We start from the raw sequence: 20,620 nt of genomic DNA on the forward strand, positions 1-20,620 counted from the left end.
CGATCTCGGCTCACTGCAAGCTCCGCCTCCCGGAATCCACTCACCTCAGCCTCCCAAAGTGCTGGAATTATAGGCACGAGCCATCATGCCTGGCCTCTCTCTCCCCCACTCTTAGACACACACACACACACACACACACACACACACACACACACACACACACAGACATTTCTTGGTTTCCTGTCTGTGGAAGTCCTACCAGAAAATTCAGATACCCTCAGGAAAAAGAGCATAGGGTGCGCATAATACAATCGAATTCTCCCATCCAACATGCTCTGGGAGAAGGAAGAGAGTAAGAATTTTCATTCCTCTGAAGGATGATGAAAATGAGGCACTGAGACACCAAATGTTTATCTTGAGTTTATGTAGCAAACCAAAGGTTCAGGAGAACCCAGGCACTGTATATTAGGCCATTCGATCTGAAAATACCAGAGCCCAGAAGGAAGAGAACAGCTTTTCCAAGTTGTTAGTTTTGTTCCTGCTCTTACCGTCTTCCCCTTCCCTCTCTCCCACGTCCAAAGAAAAAGCTCCATCACCTAAACATCCACATCAGGCACGCTTCTACAAAAGCCGCCCCACAGCTCTGCTTATTACATACCCTTCTTTCCCCTAGGAGTTGTGACCTACTTAAAATATTCTTCCAATTCTCTTAATGGGGTAAAAAGTCCCCAAAGCTATGTTCCCTATGCTGGAAAAATGGAAGTCCTAAAAATAAACAGTTGAAGAGAAAGTGTTAGGCCGGGCGCGGTGGCTCACACCTGTAATCCCAGCACTTTGGGAGGCCAAGGCGGGCGGATCACGAAGTCAGGAGATGGAGGCCGTCCTGGCTAACACAGTGAAACCCTGTCTCTACTAAAAATACAAAAAATTAGCCGGGTGTGGTGGCAGGCACCTGTAGTCCCAGCTACTCAGGAGGCTGAGGCCGAAGAGTGGCGTGAACCCAGGAGGTGGAGCTTGCGGTGAGCCAAAATCGCACCACTACACTCCAGCCTGGGCGACAGAGTGAGACTCCATCCCAAACAAACAAACAAACAAACAAAATAGAGGGGGAGAGAGACAGAGAGATCGTATTTGGATCAACTCAGAAGCAGTCATCTTTGGACGAAAGATGCCAATTGCTTTGTTTAATTTACTATGCAGATAAAATAATTTCCATTCTTAGGGACGGGTATTTCTGTTTACTAAGCACATACACTAGGCCCTGTGCTTTCCTATGCATCACCTATCCATCCTCAACAGCTCTGTGGCTTTGGCATTGCTACACCCATTGTGCATTTGTATGCGGGAAGTGGGGATTTGAAGTCATTTTGCTCTCCCAAGAAAACCCATGCTCTTGTCATGACTCCACATCAGACAGACTTGGGTTCAGATTCTGACTGTGGCACTCATTAGCTGTGTGACGTTGGGCACATCTTTTAACTTCTCTGAAGCTCGGCTGCTTGTACTAAAACAGGGGTAATGACAGAAAATGAGGTTATTAAGAGAATTAAGAGAGTACACCTCGGCTGGGCGCGGTGGCTCATGCCTGTAATCCCAGCACTTTGGGAGGCTGAGGCGGGTGGATCATAAGGTCAGGGGTTCAAGACCAGCCTGACCAATGTGGTGAAACCCCATCTCTACTAAAAATACAAAAATTAGCCAGGCACAGTGGCAGGTGCCTGTAATCTCAGCTACTCGGGAGGCTGAGGCAGGAGAATCACTTGAACCTGGGCAGCAGAGGTTGAAGTGAGCCGAGATTATGCCACTGCACTCAAGCCTGGGTGACAAAGTGGGACTCTGTCTAAAAAAAAAAAAAGAGAGAGAGAGTGAGTATACCTCCAGGGTTTTTTGATTGTAAACAACAGATATATACTCTAGGGCTAACTTTGGAGAAGGATGGAAGAAATTTATTAGAAGGATATGAATTAGCTAATATAACTGAATGCAAAGCAAACAGCCAGGTCTTGGAAAGGATGAGAGCCAGGCCAGCTGAAAAGATGTCGAGAACAGGGAGGTAACTGCCTTCCTTCTTCAGGGGATTCTTGACTGCATGAAGCAGCTCCGGTTTTCAGTTCTGTGGTTCTCTGCTTGACACTCAACTTGCAGGAAGAGAGGTCAGACTGGACAAGGCTGGGCCATGTGCTGCCTTCCTCATGGATACAGAGCAAGGTGCCTCCATCCCCATGCCCACCGGGCCTGCATGCAGTGGGGGAAAGGTAGTTTCCACAATAGAAGCTAAGATGTAGGCACTGTTACCAAGCAGGGGGGTCTGAATGCCAGGCAGGCAAAAGCCATAGTTATCCACCGTGGAGCTGACGCAGTCAGACGTCCCAGCCCAGGACCTGGCATAAGGGAGTGGCTCCATAAATGCTTGGTTTTGCTGGTGGTGTTTTCACATGACCTCCTGCGAGGCAGCAGTTCCAGACCAGTAAATCACCATGTAACAGTGCATCTAGAAATCCTAGCTCAGCGTTCTTTGTAGGCGTGTCATGTTGTGATACACACAGAAGATGGTATTTGAGCAGCGAATATCTGAGGTAAACTGACAAGGTGCTCCTGCAGGAGGAGACTGGCTGGGAGGCTCTGGCCACCCCAGACCTTTCTGGCAGCGCTGGGAGCTGAGGGAATCAATACGGCACTTATGGGCGATGCACTGGTGAAGAAGCCCAATTAGATGATAGAACTTCAGGCCCCCCGCCCACCGCCATCGTCTTGGTCTCAGCTCTGCCTGGCCCTCCCTTACCCCTCCAAAAGTTTGAAAGAGGGTCCCTCCCCATGAGGGCTGAGGCCTGAGGCCTGAGGCCCAGTAGAGTCAGCAGTGGTACCTCTGCCTTTGCCCCACCGATGACTGCCAGCTATCTTCTGCCACTCGCTCCTTAGGGCTTTCATTGTCAGGAAGTCAAACTTTTCAGGAAATAAAAAGTAACCTGTCTTCTTATTTATTTATTTTTTTGAAAGAGTCTTGCTCTGTTGCCCAGGATTGATGCAGTGGCATAATCTCTGCTCACTGCAACCTCCGTCTCCCGGGTTCAAGTGATTCTTCTGCCTCAGCCTCCTGAGAAGCTGGGATTATAGGCTCCTGCCACCATACCCGGCTAATTTTTGTATGTTTAGTAGAGACGGGGTTTTGCCCTGTTGCCCAGGCTGGTCTTGAACTCCTGACCTCAGGTGATCCACCCACCTTGACCTTTCAAAGTGCTAGGATTACAGGTGTGAGCCACCAGACCCTGCTGTAAGTTCTTTTTATAATTTTTTTAAAATTATTTTATTTATTTTATTATTATTATTTTTTTTGAGACGGAGTCTCGCTGTGTCACCCAGGCTGGAGTGCAGTGGCACTATCTCGGCTCACTGCAAGCTCCGCCTCCCGGGTCCACGCCTTTCTCCTGCCTCAGCCTCCTGAGTAGCTGGGACTACAGGCACCCGCCATCTCGCCCGGCTAATTTTTTTTTTTGTATATTTAGTAGAGATGGGGTTTCACCATGTTAGCCAGGATGGTTTCGATCTCCTGACCTCGTGATCTGCCCGCCTCGGCCTCCCAAAATGCTGGGATTACAGGCGTGAGCCACTGCGCCTGGCCTTTATTTTATTTTTTTTTTAGATGGAGTCTCACTGTTGTTGCCCAGGCTGGAGTGCAATGACTTGATCTCAGCTCACTGCAACCTCCACCTCCTGGGTTCAAGCCATTCTCCTGCCTCAGCCTCCTGAGTAGCTGGGATTACAGGCATGTGCCACCATGCCCGGCTAGTTTTGTATTTTTTAGTAGAGATGGGATTTCACCATGTTGGTCAGGCTGGTCTTGAACTCTTGACCTCAGGTGATCCACCTGCCTCAGCCTCCCAAAGTGCTGGGATTACAGGCGTGAGCCACTGTGCCCAGCCAACTTCTCTTCTTGATGAGGCCGGGAACATCTGGCCCAAGGGGCCTAGACGATTTTAGAGCATTTATCTCTCTGCCTACTTGTCAATGACAGCATTGATTATGAAAATCAATGATTGTGCTGTGATACACTCCCTGGAGGCCGAGCTGCAATTGCTGGTGCTCACATGGGGGTTTCCAAGCAGGGCCAAAAGCAGCAGTGCAGGCCTGTGATCGCTGAGGCTGCCAGAGCACAGAGGAGACATTCAGTTTCAAAGAGATACGCATGTTCTTCTCAATCGCTTTTCTTTTCTTCCTGCTTGTTTTTTTCTTTTGGTTGCCGGGGGAGGGGGGCTGCTGTTTTAAAATTGTGTTTATTTTTTCCCCATATTAGAGTATGTTCCGTGCTCCATTCTCTTCCCAAATGAAAAAGTACAAATAAGCAAAAAGAAGATAATTTCAAAACACCCAACTCCTCACCCATCCCTCTATTCACCTGGCTGTGAACATGTTAGTATTTATCCATCTCAATTCTCCTTCTTTCTAACCCTCCAAGCCTCCACCTCCCGGCAGTGAGGTGCTTTGCCTGAAAAACCCTGGCTCAAGGTGGAAGGAACTCTGCTCCTTTTCTGCCAGTGGGAGCTGAGATAAGAAAAAAGGAAGCTCACCTCTCAGAATACCTTTTTCATCTCCCCATGAAATCCTACCATGCTTTTGAGGGACCTCTCAAATACCCGCTCCTCCATGGAACGTTCCCTGCTCTCTTAGAGAGAAGCCTTCTCAGTCTGAGACGGCACTTTCCACCTGACAAAGACTCTCTCTATCCAAGTCTCACTTTCCCTGCACTATTGTTAGCTCCTTAAGGTCAGACCCCATGTCTAATTGTCCTTGGTACAGCTCTCAGCAACCAGACAAGTGCCTTGCCCATCACAGACACCAAGGGATGAATGAAAGAAAAAGAATCAGATGCTTAAATCAAACAGGAGTTCACATGATCTCAAATGCGAGTGAAGAGAAGGATTTGGAGTCTGTCCTGTGCACAGGACGAAGGAAGGCTTGACATCTTTCCCTTCCCTACGAGAGGCTCCTCCCCTCAGGTGCGTCTTCTCTGAAATCTGAAAATGCCGATGTGTATACTGGCGGTTTCAAGCTCATCAGTTCCATTCTGAGGCTTTATCAGGGCATCTTCTACCACTATTCCACTTCCTAAATGGGAAGTATCATATGCTTTCTCCCCGCTTCCCTCCCTCCCCTCCCTCCCCTCCCTTCCCTTCCCTCAGTCCTTTCCCTCTGTCGTTCTCTCTTTTACAATTGAAAACAGAGCTGTGTAAAATAAGTCATATTCAGATAGAACCCAACTGGGCTGAATTTGACCACATGTAATTTTGAAGCCAATGTTTTAATTTTATTTTTTATTTTTATTTTTAAAGACAGGGTCCCACTCTGTTACCCAGACTAGATTGCAGCAGCGGCATCATCATAGCTCACTGCAGCCTCCACCTCCTGGGCTCAGGCGATCCTCCTGCCTCAGCCTCCTGAGTATCTGGGACTACAGGTGTGCACCACCAGGCCCAGATAAGTTTTGTGTTTTTTATAGACAGGGTCTTGCTTTGTTGCCCAGGCTGGTCTCGAACTCCTGGCTTCAACTGATCCTCCTGCCTCGGCCTCCCAAAATTCTGGGATTACAGGCGTGAGCCACTATGTTTAGCCTGCTGTTTTTATCTTTAACAGCAACGTGTCTGAGCAGTGGAGGAAGGCAGGACTAGAAAGGCTTCCCCTCCTCACTGTAAAAGGAACCAATGACAAGGGCAAGTTTACTTGTTTTAGTTCTGCAGAGGTATAGCACTTATTCCTGTCTAGTGCAGAGCACAGAGCCCTAAGGTCAGTGTTCACAGAATGTGTGTGTGTATTTTAATATATATTTATATATATAATATATATATTTATAAGTTTTTCTTGGATGTAGTGCATACGAGAATATAAGTCCAGAAAAACTCTGTTTATAAAATTTGCTGTGTTTCCCAGAGACTTTCAAGAATCCAGCCCGAAATCGCTTAGGGAAGGAGTCCTCCTGCGAGTTACAGAAGGACTAGAAATCCCTGTTTTGGGGATGTTTGTGATGTGCAATTGCAGACTTTATTTTGCAGTGCCTTAGTAACTAGAGATTTCTTCTGCATATTCCCATCTTGGTTTTGTCTGTTTTCACTACATAGAATTTCTGGTTACTGCTGAACATACATATGGCAATCAGTTAGGGGAAAAACCACCCAATTTTTAGCCATTGTATTGTGAGAAATTGATGCAGAAGTAGATTTGCAACTTTGTCAAATTGCATTTTGATTTCCTTTTTTTGTAGAGACAGCCTCTTGCTGTGTCACCAAGGCTGGAGTGTAGTGGTGCTCACTGCAGCCTCAAACTCCTCAGCTCAAGTGATCCTCCCACCTTGGCCTCCCAAAATGCTGGGACTACGAGTGGAGCCACCACGCCCAATCTTAATTTCCTACTTCCTGGCAGGGTGAAAACATGCAAATCAGTCTGGAATTAGTTAAAAAGTAAAAGATATATAATTTTCTTAAACCTCACTATAAGATATTAGCCTAGAAATAAACCCCAGAACCTAGGATGGTGTCTTCCAGCTCTAGGACATCCCAATCCATGGATCTCCCTAGCTTTTCTCCAGAACACTGGGTAGGTTCCAAACCAGTCCCTTAGTATAGAAGAGGGGCAAGAACATTGAGCCTTTCATGTCTTCAGTAGGTCCACATGACTATGAATGCAGCCCAGGAATCACATTTGTTCTAAACCACTGTGTTCTTCCTTCTTGACTCTCTTATCCAACAGATAGATGGGATGGGCTTTGGAGCCAGTCCAGGCATCCTGGGAGCCATTAGGCTACACATGGCTTGGGATTTCCCTGGAGATTGCCTAAAGCTGAATACCCTTGGGGGGCCTGATAAACTGAACTGGTGGCAGTCACGGGTGTGTTATTTGGAATGCTTGGAAGGGAGGGACTGAGCTTCTATTGACCATGTTTTTTTTTTTTTTTTTTTTTTTTTTGAGACGGATTTTTGCTCTTTTTGCCCAGGCTGGACTGCAATGGCACAGTCTCTGATCACTGCAACCTTGGCTTCCTGGGTTCAAATGATTCTCCTGCCTCAGCCTCCTAAGTAGCTGGGGTTACAGGCATGCGCCGCCATGCCCGGCTAATTTTGTATTTTTAGTAGAGATGGGGTTTCTCCATGTTGGTCAGGCTGGTCTCAAACTCCTGACCAGCTGTAATTCCAGCTACTTGGGAGGCTGAGATGGGAGAATCGCTTGAACCCAGGAGATGGTGGTTGCAGTAAGCCGAGATTGCGCCACTGCACTCCAGCCTGGGTGGCGCAGCGAGACTCTGTCTCAAAAAAAAAAGAAAAAAAAAAGAAATCAGAATTTTTTTTTTTCCTTTCTTTGAGATGGAGTTTCACTCTTGTTGCCGAGGCTAGAGGGAAATGGCACAATCTCGGCTCACTGCAACCACCGTTTCCCAGATTCAAGCGATTCTCCTGCCTCAGCCTCCCAAGTAGCTGGGATTACAGGCATGCGCCACCACGCCCGGCTAATTTTGTAATTTTAGTAGAGATGGGTTTTCTCCATGTTGGTCAGGCTGGTCTTGAACTCCTGACCTCAAGTGATCTGCCTGCCTTGGCCTCCCAAAGTGCTGGATTACTGGCGTGAGCCACTGTGCACTGCCCAGAAAATATTTTTTAAATTGAAAACAAGACAGCATACTCCACAAATCTTCTACCGGCTCCATTGTGGATTGAATTAGATGATTCTCCCTGTTGTTTGTGATGTGTCCAGTTATTTCTGGGCACCCTCCACCTCCCCAGGACACTGCCCATCTCCCCACCCCAGGGCCATTTCTCAACCCAGTGCTCCTTCTCCTACTAGAGGGGTGGACTTTCCAACATGAGCACCTACATTTAGCCGTGGATGGGATCCACTTGCACTCTCTGAGGGGCTCAGGCAGATTCCTTCCTTATGGAAGGGGGTCTGACATTTAATCACCCCATGCACTAAGTACACACTTCATGTGCGATCCGTCAGGATAACCCACACAAGCTGCCAGTTCTTTGCTTGTAGTGGGTGCCCAATAAATGTTTGAATGCATAAAGAAAGCACTCAGATAAGCAGACATTTTAGAGCTCTCTGGGGATGAGAAAAGAGCGCGCTATGGGAGTGAGAATTAACTTGATTGACTATGGCTGGACCTGGCAAAGAACAACTCAGAAGTATTGGCCTCAGAATTACCTTGTTCAGGCTGCTTAATCCATATTAAAAGTTTGCTGCTCCCACACAATTTTGCTAGGCTCTCCAACCCTGTGAGGATGTCAACAGTTGAAAAAGAAGAAATAATGAGCCCAGCCTGTATTTGCAGGGGAGTGTTAAAACTGCCAGCGGAGCAGGATAGTTTGCTAAACAGCCCCTGAGAACTTTCCCAAACTGGTCGGCAGCAGCATTGCACACAGAAGTTCCTTCTTCATTGACACGGAGCTAATTCTAGCCACCAGCACTCCAGTGCTATGGGGCAGTTTTGTGTCCGTTTGCTATTGAATTTGCCAGATGTATCCGAGACAGTCTCACGGGCAGAATATAAACAACAAACCAGTATAAAGAAGTCCACAGTGATTCTCCCCCTTCACCGAAGTCTTCTTTGGCTTGTTTTCTGACCCCTGGGGGCGCTCCTTGTACCACACTCCCTAAACCCTGCAGCTTCGGTTTTGCTATTTTGTATTTGTTTCCTCTCTGGTTGTTACATGCAAAAAGGTTGTGTTCATGCAGGGAGCAGGAATTGCAGTGGAAAGAATGCAGTGTGGAAAGCCAGGCTCAGTTACTTACCAGCCTTGCTACCTTAGCCAAACGGTCATGCTCTCTGAGCTGCAGTTTCCTTCCTCATCTGTGAATAGACTCTACCAACTCTCCTCACATGACTGTTTCGAGACTGAAATGATATTGTAGGTATAGAAATAAATGTAAACGTAATATAAATGTATGAGGCCTGGTGCAGTGGCTTATACCTGTAATCCCAGCACTTTAGGAGGCTGAGGCAGGTGGATCACCTGAGGTCAGGAGTTCGAGACCAGCCTGGCCAAGATAGTCTCTACTAAAGATATCTCTACTAAAAATACAAAAAATAGCCAGGCGTGGTGGCACAAGCCTGTAATCTCAGCTACTCAGGAGGCTGAGGCACAAGAATCACTTAAACTCAGGAGGCAGAGGTTGCATTGAGCTGAGATTGTGCCACTATACTCTAGCCTGGGTGACAGAGTATGACCCTGTCTCAAAAAAAAAAAAAAAAAATTAAAAATGAATAAGTAAATATATGAGATTATCTTTCATCTGGCATGCAGTAGATTCTCAAGAAACTCAAGACAGTATTGCGTTGTGGAGTTATGGCGGGGGGACACTAAATGTCAGACCTCTGTGTGCACTCGGGCAGATCAGTTTCACTAAGCTCTCGTGTTTTCCTCAGGAGGGCGAAACGGTACTAATGGGAATAATAATGGAACATCACAGAGTTGATATGAGGGTGAAATGAAATAATGCAGGCAAACACTTCCCAACAGTACCTAGCACATAGTGAGCACTTAATAAATGTAAGCTGTGGCTGCTGCTGCTGCAGCCAGCAGGGAGACAGGGAAATTTGTCAATAAGAAATGTATATTGGCCGGGCGTGGTGGCTCCCGCCTATAATCCCAGCACTTTGGGAGGCCGAGGTGGGCAGATCTACCTGAGGTTGGGAGTTCGAGACCAGCCTGACCAACATGGAGAAACCCCGTCTCTACTAAAAATACAAAATTAGGTGGGTGTAGTGGCGCATGCCTATAATTCCAGCTACTCAGGCGGCTGAGGCAGGAGAATCGCTTGAACCCAGGAGGCGGAGGTTGCGGTGAGCCGAGATCATGCCATTGCACTCCAGCCTGGGCAACAAGAGCGAAACTCAGTCTCAAAAGAAAAAGAAAAAACAAGAAATGTATATTGGGGCAGAGAGCATGGACAGTTGGGTTATGGCATGGCACAGAGTAGAAATGGGAGCTCTGTAAGCTAGCAGCTTCTGGTAATCAATCTGGAAGGCTTCATGGAGGAATGCACTTTCTGGAACTCTTTCGATTATAGTTGGAAGATTAGTTATCTGGAGCTATTAGAAAGCGTATCCCAGGGGCTGGGCGCAGTGACTCATGCCTGTAATCCCAGCACCTTGGGAGGCCGAGGCAGGCAGATCATGAGGTCAAGAGATCGAGACCATCCTGGCCAACATGGTGAAACCCTGTCTCTACTAAAATACAAAAATTAGCTGGGTGTGGAGGTGGATGTCTGTAGTCCCAGCTACTCGGGAGGCTGAGGCAGGAGAATCACTTGAACCCAGGAGGCGGAGGTTTCAGTGAGCTGAGATCGCGCCACTGCACTCCAGACTGGCATCAGAGTGAGGCTCCATGTCAAAAAAAAAAAAAAAAAAAGGAAGGCCAGGCGCGGTAGTTCATGCCTGTAATCCCAGCACTTTGGGAGGCTGAGGTGGGCAGATCATGAGGTCAGGAGATTGAGACCACCCTGGCTAACACGGTGAAATCCCATCTCTACTAAAACAGAAAAAATTAGCCAGGCGTAGTGGTGGGCGCCTGTAGTCCCAGCTACTCAGGAGGCTGAGGCAGGAGAATGGTGTGAACCTGGGAGGCGGAGCTTGCAGTGAGCCGAGCTGCACCACTGCACTCCAGCCTGGGCAACAGAGTGAGACTCCATCCAAAAAAAAAAAAAAGGAAGGGCATCCCAGACACCCTACATGATTTGGAAGCTGGTTGAGTGGGGGTGGGGTGACCAGCTGTTGGGAAGTTGTGGGAAGTTGAAAAGTTCTGAAATAAAGAAGGTGGAGCTGAAGCTTGGTAGCCAAACTGTAAGCCTAGCAGGCTGGTGTAAAACTCTAAAACCAAGCAGGCCCCAAGGAATGGTTAGAAAGTCTGAAATTTGGCTTGTAGTGAGCTTGAAAGCACAATTGGCCATGTGTGGTTGAATGGCGTGTCACAGACTGAGTTAGGGACAAGCACTTTGGCAGCTCTCGGAGGGGTGAGCAGTGGGGTTTGTTGCTGAAGGCAGGAATTGTGGATAGCTCATTGGGTGGATGAATTATTAATCGAAGCTCTGATTATGAGAAGGAAGGGAGAAGGAAGAGAAAGGGGTGCCTCTTGGAGAAGTAGAAATTATGAACTACTTGGAGGTGGGCTCCACATATAACAAGAATATTCTTCTCTAAGAGATGAGGGGCCCGGAAAGCAGACTGGCTTCGCCTTTACCAAAGGTGGGGTAGATACTGTCGCTGAAAGTAGGTATCAGAGAGTCTATCCACTTTCAACTAAAGTTCTTTTTTTTTTGAGACAGAGTCTCGCTCTGTCACCCAGGCTGGAGTACAGTGGCACACTCTTGGCTCACTGCAAGCTCTGCCTCCCGGGTTCACGCCATTCTCCTGCCTCAGCCACCCGAGTACCTGGGACCACAGGCGCCCGCCACTACGCCTGGCTGATTTTGTTTTTGTATTTTTAGAAGAGATGGGGTTTCACCGTGCTAGCCAGAATGGTCTCGATCTCCTGACCTCGTGATCTGCCTGCCTCGGCCTCCCAAAGTGCTGGGATTACAGGCGTGAGCCACCGCGCCGGGCCTAAAGTTCTTTAAGATGGTGGATTGTGCCCAAAGTTGAAGAATATTTGCAGGTATTGCTATTCCCGTGCAAAGGATGATAGGATCCCACATGAAGTCAGTGAAGGCTGTGAGACACCAAGTGCAGTCCAGTATCCTTACTGGACCAGATGATGAAACTGAGGCCGAGGGTTGGACTTACCTGCTCAAGGTCATACAGATATATTTGGTTCAATTCGCTCTATATTTTCTTTTTCTTTTAGTTTTTTAGACAGAGTCTCGCTCTGTTGTCCAGGCTGGAGTGCAGTGGCACGATCTGCGCTCAGTTCAACCTCTGCCTCCTGGGTTCAAGTGATTCTCCTGCCTCAGCCTCCTAAGAAGTTGAGATTACAGGCGCGTGCCACCATGCCTGGCTATTTTTGTATTTTTAGTAGAGATGGGGTTTCACCACGTTGGTCAGGCTGGCCTCAAACTCCTGACCTTGTGATCCACCCGCCTCGGCCTCCCAAAGTGCTGGGATTACAGGTGTGAGCCACCGCACCTGGCCTCTGCTCTGTATTTTCTCTTAGCGCCCTCCTCCAAAAATATGAAATTTCCCCTAACCTCTTTGCTTCCCATCTGTACAGTGTCAGAATGAAAATTCTAGTTTCACTTTGTGGCAGCTAAGAGCAACAAACAAGTCTCCTTTATTATTATTTTTTATTTATTTAGATGGAGTCTTGTTCTGTTGCCCAGGTTGGAGTGCAGTGGCACCATCTCGGCTCACTGCAACCTCTGCCTCCCTGGTTCAAGTGATTCTCCTGCCTCAGCCTCCAGAGTAGCTGGGACTACAGGCCCGTGCAACCGCGCCCGTCTAATTTTTGTATTTTCAGTACAGACAGGGTTTCATCACGTTGGCCAGTCTGGTCTTGAACTCTTGACCTCAAGTCATCCGCCCGCTGCTGGCTCCCCAAAGTGTTGGGATTACAGGCGTGAGCCACCACGCCCGGCCGACAAGTCCCCTTTAAATACATCCTGTCTTCTCTCCGCTGGCAGGCTTTGATATGCCCACCGGGTTTCTCCATTGGCCACTTCATGTGGCTTCTCGCCCCTTCCAAGATTCCCAACCAATCACGTCTTTCCCGTCTCCCGTTGGGCTTTGAGGAATGTACCATATGGACCCTGCGGGGGGACGGAGAGGACGAAGGGCGTGGCGACAGCTTATTTCTTTTCCTTTTGCACATATCCCGTGAGATTCTGGCAAGGCCGAGCGTGCAGTTAGCAACGGGGTCCCTCAAGACGGGGGCCGCGTGCCAGTTTTCGAGGTGCGCCGAGATCTCTCGCCCCCGAGGCTGGGGTCCTGTGGTCCGGCCCGAGGGCCGCAACCCCCGCCCTTCCATGTGCCCGCCCATCCCCCGGCTGCGCGGCTGCTCCGGCTGCTGCTTACCGCGCCGGACGCCTGGGCTGCGGGACAGGGCAGCACTGCCCGACCACGGTGACGCCGGCGCTGAGGGACACCGCAGCATGAGGCAGAGGTAAGGACGGGGATTCGGGACTCCAACTGCCCCCGGGGAGCCGCATCGTGCTCGCGCCCGAGCTCGGGGTCTCGGGCCCCGGGCTGGCCCCGGCAGGCGGCTCTGGAGCGGGTGGCCCCGCGAGCTGACGCGCGCCGAGCCTCCCGCCGGGGCAGCGCTGAGGCCGGGACCCGCCGCGGCGCGGGCGCCTCCTTCCGGCGGCGCTTATAGCCCTGCGCCCGGCCGGCGGGCCGCGAGGAAGCCCCCGCCCCGCGTTCCCGTGTGGTCGCCTCCCGCCGGAGGATGCGCCGCCAGTTGCGCCGGCGGGTCCCGAGTTCCCGGGCAGCAGACGCGGGGAACCACGGGGACGCTGCCGCGTCAGGCGTGAGGCGGAGGGAGGGGGCTTAGCCCGGCGCTGGATGGGGGGATTTTTGGGGCGGGGGAGGTCTCTGTGTTTACTGGAGTCCGCAGGCTCGGGGCCGAGGCTCCGTCGGGTCCTTCCTCCGCGACCCGGCCCCCGGGGCCTCCCCGTCCCGCTGCCCCGGCCTGGCGCTGGCGTGTGCCAAGGGTGGGCTCCTGCGACCCTGGCAGGTAGGTGGCTGAGAGGACCCTGGCGCGCCTTTCGATTTGTGGGGGCGGTGGGTGCGGCCGGGCAATGGCAGCCGCCTGCGCCTCTGGTCTCAGTGACACCCCTTCCCTAGCTGCCTTCCGAGGGGACCGCACTCTTGGAGGTCTCCGGGGCACATTGGAAATTCCCAACTTAAAAACCACCTTGAGGAGCCCTACACGGAGCCGGGCTTGCCTGGCCTAGCAGAAAGCCAGCTGCAGCCAGAGCCTCCGCCTGGCATGGGGCACTGGTGAGCCGCCACCCCACGTGCTCAGTGATTAGCGGGGAAGAAGGGGTCTGGCAGGCCCCTCAGGCAAGGCCTCTGTGCCGCATCCCGTTAAGGGGCGGGGACCAGCCCCATATCTTGGCTGATTTTCCTGACTCTGAATGCAGAGAAAGTATGTCCAAGAGTTCAAACCACATTTGTGTTCTTTTAATGGTGTTTAGTGCAGATGTTAACTGTGATTTATGTGAAACGGGTTGATGCAGAGGAATGAAGGTCAACTGTGGACAGGTGGACAGCTTTTGTTTGTTTGCCTTTTCCCTAAGCTTGTTTTTAGTGGGATGTGCATGGAGAGGATGACATTTGAATATCGGGCCACCAATGTGTATTTGGCCCCATCTGACACTTTGCTCCATAGACAGTCGTTGTACCCCAGGGATGAGGATGAACTAGGTTCTAAGCTGAGAAAGACGTCTTCCTACAGTCGCTGCCGCCTGCGGGAAAGCTCCGCCTTCTGGTTCCCTGGCCGCGCACAGGCCAGTTCACTGTGGTTGCCTTCTCCCGTGAGCACCTCTCTGCAGCCCTCTCAGGGGATGCCGTTCATTCCGTATGTGATTGCCAGATGTACTTCTCAGGTCAGAAACCCGGCCCCAGATTGTTCGAGTCCTAGAGTGAGTTCTTCTTGTGCTCCAGGCTTTAAAAGTTTTAAGTCTTTTTGATAGTGTATTCAATAGCATGAGCCAATTGTATAGTTATAGGAAAGACATGGTTTGGGTGTCTCTCCTGTAAAGGATGTTTCGGAACTTAGATCTAGTTCCTCCGTCAAGGCTGTTTATTTGTGTTTACGACGCTAACATTTGAAACGTCTTAAGCTTGACTGCATATTGTGATTCTTCCCCCCACCCCCCGACCTGGGATGATCCTGTTCCGTGATGGTTATTCCATGGTGTTACTAGGTGTGGAAGAGAAAATGGGCTTTGGAAATAATGTGCGTGATGAACTTAGCACAGTCCTTGGCACATAGCAGATGTTCAACAAGGTCATTTTTCCTCTCTTCCTTGGGTTTGAGAGACCTGGGGATGATGAAATCGGATGCAGTTTTGGTTGCATGCCTGTTTTTAAATTAGGGAGTTGAGGTGCCCCCCATTCCTCCTCCCACTCAAACTCCCAGCTCTTCAGACATTTCCGTGGTAGATTAAAAATGAAACTCACGTCTTGGACCTAGAAGTAAAAATAAGGAAAAATTGAGCTCTTCCTCCTGGATCATGCATTGCGCTTTAAAGGAAGGATGGCACATGCCTTGGAAGAGTGGTGCACCATTCAGTACAGAAGAGCAGAGGGTCAAAGTGGACCCTTTCCTGTGTCTGTGGAGTAGTCCTGCAGGTGAGGATTTTGGTTGTCGTTGGTTTCACATGTCCAGGTGGAACCAGATGAATCACCTAATTTCTCCTGGCACTGGCATCTGAGAAGTGGCCCAGGATGGTCGAAGCCTGACCATTGGCAGAGTGCTAGCTTTGCTGGGCCGTGCCTCTGAACTGGGATCTGCTGGGAGCAGCCATTTGCCTCCTCCAGCTTGTAGCAGATTTCATGTGAACAGACCAAAGGGCCATCAAACCTAATGTTCTAGAAAAAGTAAGAGTCATCACTGACTTATTTTTGTTCCATGATATTATGGGACCTGGCATTTTAATAATAATTATGCTCTTGGCCCGGCGCAGTGGCTCACGCCTGTAATCCCAGCACTTTTGGAAGCCGAGGCGGGCGTATCACAAGGTCAGGAGTTCAAGACTAGCCTGGCCAACATAGTGAAACCCCGTTTCTACTAAAAATACAAAAATTAGCTGGCCGTGATGTTGCGTGCCTGTAACCCCAGCTACTGGGGAGGCTGAGGCAGAACTGCTTAACCGGGAATCGGGAGGTGGAAGTTGCAGTGAGCTGAGATCAAGCCTGGGCTACAGAGTGAGACTTCATCTCAAAAAAAAAAAAATATATATATATATATAAAATTATTATTATTATTATGCTCTGGATTTACTACTTGTTGCTGTTTATTTGAGGAAGTGAAAACTTTTTCGTGACCTGTTATCTAATTGATTCTTACTCATCTCTGAGGTCGTCAAAGTTTAGTAGGGTCTATTATTCCCATTTTATAGGCAAGGAAATGGAGGTGACATGATTTGCTTTAAGTTGCAAACGAGTTAGTCCCTGAAGTGGGATTTGAATTGGATTTTTCTTCCTTTTTTTTTTTTTTTTTTGAGACAGAGTCTCTTGCTCTGTTGTGCCCAGGCTGGAGTGCGGTGGCGCGATCTTGGCTCGTGCACTCTGCCTCCTGGGTTCAAGCGATTCCCCTGCCTCAGCCTCCCAAGTAGCTGGGACTACAGGCACCTGCCACCACACCCGGCTAATTTTTTGTATTTTTAGTAGAGATAGGGTTTCACCATGTTGGTCAGGCTGGTCTTGAACTCCTGACCTCAGGTGATCCGCCCACCTTGACCTTCCAAAGTGCTGAGATTACAGGCATGAGCCACTGCGCCCGGCCCAGGTTTTCCTTCTTAAGTTTCACTTCACTGGTACCTTTAGGGGGAGAAAAATCCACACATCTTTTTCTTTTTTCTTTTCTTTCTTTTTTTTGGAAGCGGAAGAAGTTAAAGATCCCAGATCATTGTGCTTTTCTGATGACTAGATAGTGGATGATAGTTAACATTTATTGAGTGTTTATCTGCAGGAATCTGTGTTAGGTGCTGCGTAGACATTACCTCGTTTATTCCTCACAACAACATTCAAGGTAGAACTTACTATCCCCAGTTTTGCACATGACAAGGTTTTGTGAGGTCCTAAGTCAATGGAGTGATAGTGAGTGACAAAGCCTTGAGAAGACTGGGCTCAATCCTGGACTTTCTGATTCCAGAGTGTGTGCTCCTCCTAACCCGTGTGCTAATGGGCCTTAGGGATGACTAATGGGCAAGCCTGAGAGCCCCGATGCCTGCTGCTGCCACCACCTCAGATCTGATGGGTAGTGGGGGTTGGACGGAGCTTTATGTTATGTTCTATTGCAGTACAGTTTTCACACCCTGGTCTTTTCCTTTGCTAGAAGCATTCGTCTAGCCAGGTGGAGGGTCATTACTTTAGAAAAAATAATCAGAACTGAGAAAACATCTGCATTTGCAGAGAATGAAGTATTTAATAAGACCAGATGGGCCGGCGCAGTGGCTCATGCCTGTAATCCCAACAATTTGGGAAGATGAGGTGGGCAGATTGCTTGAGGCCAGTAGTTTGAGAGCAGCCTGGGCAACATAGCTAAACCCTATCTCTACAAAAAGTACGAAAATTAGCTGGGCATGGTGGTGTGCACCTGTGATCCCAGCTATTCTGGAGGCTGAGGTGGGAGGATTGCCTGAGCTCAGGAGACCGAGGTTGTAGTGAGCCGAGATCACACCACTGCACTCCAGCACTCCAACCTGGTGACAAAACAAGACTGTCTCAAAAACAGACAAACAAACAAAAAACTAGATGGGAGATTAGGGACAGAGAGAATCAGAGAATCAAAGAGAATCAAAGTGGTTTGTGGACAGAGGAAATTAGTGATACTCACACCCAGAGACCATCTTTAGTGTCCAGGCCATTTTGCTTAAGCTGCTGGTGAAATTGTGAAACTGGAGGCACTTGTGCTAAAATCTGTGCAGTAGATAAGGTTCTCGGGTTCTACTTTAGGTGGCAGAGTTGGAAATCTGATTCCTTTTTGGTCTTTAGCTTCTAATGTACTTTAATGCAGTACATTGTGGGCATGGTGGGAATGTGGTTCAGAAATTTACCTAAACTCTGTGGACTTCCCCTTCTCTCCAGCCACGCACTCTGTCATCTTTGGTCCCACTCTTCAGATTTCAACTCTGATTCCATGGAGTTGGGGGGTGCTTGGGTTGCTCCGTTGGGGAGAACAGCATTCTGCCCCCATGGGCCTCAGTAGTACATGACTTGCTGTTTTCCTGGGGGTGGGCTTTAGTCATCTCTAGCTATAAAGGCACCGCTATCAAGAAACTGGGAGGAATGACCAGGAAACTGTCACCCCAAACCCTGCAGTTGGTTGCATTTTTTTTTTTAATTGAGATAGCATTTCACTCTGGCGCCTATGCTGGAGTGCAGTGGTGCGATCATGGTTCACTGCAACCTTGACTGCCTGAGTAGCTGAGACTACAGGCGTGCACCACCAAGCCTGGCTAATTTTAAAAATTTTTTGTACGTGCACCACCAAGCCTGGCTAATTTAAAAAATTTTTTGTAGAGATACGGTTTTGTGACATTGCCCAGGCTGGTCTCAAGCTGCTGGGCTCAAACCGTTTGCCTGCCTCCGCCTCTCAAAGTGCTGGGATTACAAGCGTGAGCTACCACGCCTGGCCCCGATGACTTTCTCATTGACGAGTTCAGCAGAGGAGAGATGATTGCCACAGTTTTAAAAAAGAAAGATGCCAGGTATGGTGGCTCACACCTGTAATCGCAGCACTTTTAGAGGCCGAGGCGGGCAGATCACCTGAGGTCAGGAGTTCCAGACCAACCTGGCCAACATGGTGAAACCCTGTCTCTACAAAAAAAAATACAAAAAGTACCCGGCTGTGGGTGTTGCACACCTGTAGTGCCAGCTACTCAGGAGGATGAAGTAGGTGGGTCATTTGAGCCTGGGAGGCCAAGGCTGCAGTGAACGGAGATTTACCACTGCATTCCAGCCTTGGTGCCAGAGCAAGACCCTGCTGTCTCAAAAAAAAAAATTAAAATAAAAGGCTGAGTGCAATGGCTCACGTCTGTAATCCCAGCACTTTGAGAGGCTAAGGTAGGAGTATTGCTTGAGGCCAGGAGTTTGAGAACAGCCTGTGCAACACAGTGAGACCCTATCTCTACAAAAATTTAAAAAATTAGCCTGGTGTGGTGGTGTACACCTATAGTCCCAGCTGCTCAGAAGACTGAGGTGGGAGGATCACTTGAGGACAGGAGTTCGAAGCTGCAGTGAGCTATAATTACACCACTGCATTCCAGCCTGGGTGACAGTGAGACCCTGTCTCTTGAAAGAAAGAAGAAAGGGAAGACAGAAATCAGATTAAAGAAGAGAGAAGAAGTGAGACTGTTGGCTTGTACCTTGATGAAAGGTGGAAGTGGAAGGGCAAGAGCTTCTGCTAAGCAGTGAGTACCTTGGCAAGGACAACAGTATCTTTTTCGTGTTCTGTTAGGCCGTGCCTCTCTAGCGCCCATATGAGTGCACGTGTGTTATGTGTGAGGGAATCTAGCAGAGGAGTCTTCCTGCATTAGGCACATCTGCAGGTGTCTGTTGAATTGTTTATCTGCTGAAGGATTCAGTCTGGTTAACTCTGGCAGGAGATTCGGTCTGGTTAACTCTGGCAGGAGAGGGACAGACAGCACAGCCATGTGGTTAACTAGTAGCTTTAATGGACTTTTCCTATGTAAAGCTGAAATGAAACCTTAGTGGGTTCCAGTCTTCTCCTCTCTCCTGCCCATGCTTCTTCTTTTTTTTTTTTTTTTTTTTTTTTTTGGAGACAGGGTCTTTCTCTGTGGCCCCGGCTGGAGTGGCATGATCTTGGCTCACTGCAGCCTTAACCTCCCGGGCCCAGGCCATCCCCCAACCTCAGCCTCCTGAGTAGCTGGGACAGCAGGCCCACACCACCACACCTGACTAATTTTAAAATTTTGTGTAGAGACAAGCTCTCTCTGTGTTGCCCAGTTTGGTTTTGAACTCCTGGGCTCAAGTGATCCTCCTGCCTTAACCTCTTAAAGTGCTGGGATTATGGGCATGAACCACTGCGCCCAGCCCCCTGTCTTTTCGGTTGCCAGTTGAAGTCTGGAGGTGGCATGGGTCCCGGGAGGCCGGTGCCAGTGTTGGAAGCTTGGGAAGAGAGAAGGAGCAGCTTGGTCGGGGGGAAGATGCAGAGTGCTCACTCCTGGCACCTGCAGCCCCTGGGGGAATGGCAGCTACCCTTTAGCATGGACTGTCCCCAGCCCACAGAAAGTCAGCTTACAAAGGTTCTAGCATATTCCTCCCTCCTCCACCAACAAAGCCCCTTGTTGTGGCTGGGAATTGTTGGGCTGTGAGGGGACAGGGACGGGGTGGGAGAGCAGCACCTGGCACTTGATGAGCACTGCAGCGATGGCAGCAGCAGAGATGCTTAGAGACCATCAGCCGTGCCACGCTCTGTCCTGAGTGCCCACGTGTCTTAATGCGCTCAGTCCTCACCACAGCGGACAGGCTGGGTGCTGTTATGATCTCTACTTTTCACACTAGGAAGTGGGGCACAGAAGGCTAAAAAACGTGGTGGCGTCAGGATTTAGATGAAGACATTGGGTTTTGGATTCGTACTCTCGCAGACCAGTTGAGGGCAACTGACTTGGGCGTCTTCCACAGGGTTATCTCCGTCCTGGGGGTCACCCCTTGCTGTCTTCAGACCCCTCCTCCATATTTCCCTCTCTTCACTCTGGAGTTATCTCTGAAATGCCGGGAGAGGTGCATTGAGGTGAATTGGCGTATTCCTTGAAATATTCCTGGCCTGTTTCTCAGGGGGTGGAGTCAGGAGGTAATTCTGAAGCACTGGGAGGAGAGCGTGGGTGCAGTGGGGCTTCCCAGGGGGGCACTTAGGACACTGTGTATTCAGGGACCTGGGGCTGTGCCTTGGGATCCAGAGAGTGCTGAGGGCAGCCTTGCTTCTGGAAAAGGTGAGGAAGCCCTTCCCTTCCTTCTGATTCCCAAGTTGTGGAACCCAAGCAGATCTATTATTGCCCCAGCTAAAGTCCTTTATGT

The 20,620-nt window shown here is 49.4% G+C and overlaps 1 protein-coding gene across 29 annotated transcripts in view; it reads left to right on the forward strand.

Moving 5' to 3' along the window:
• The window catches only part of MICAL3 (microtubule associated monooxygenase, calponin and LIM domain containing 3), a 233,143-nt gene that overhangs the window by 9,524 nt on the left and 202,999 nt on the right, over window positions 1-20,620 (forward strand). For 24 of the 29 annotated variants that reach the window (XR_010578455.2, XM_005568022.4, XM_045364043.2 and 21 more), the window contains exon 1: window positions 12,892-13,016. The exons of 4 other annotated variants lie outside the window; for them this stretch is intronic. The gene's annotated coding sequence lies outside the window, so the exon portion shown is untranslated. Of the gene's footprint in view, window positions 1-12,891; window positions 13,017-13,250; window positions 13,587-20,620 lie in introns of those variants that run through there. One more of the 29 variants, XM_074004493.1, reaches the window with a different exon arrangement.

Source organism: Macaca fascicularis, chromosome 10, assembly GCF_037993035.2.
Source record: "Macaca fascicularis isolate 582-1 chromosome 10, T2T-MFA8v1.1".
In the NCBI taxonomy this organism is placed as follows: Eukaryota; Metazoa; Chordata; class Mammalia; order Primates; family Cercopithecidae; genus Macaca; species Macaca fascicularis.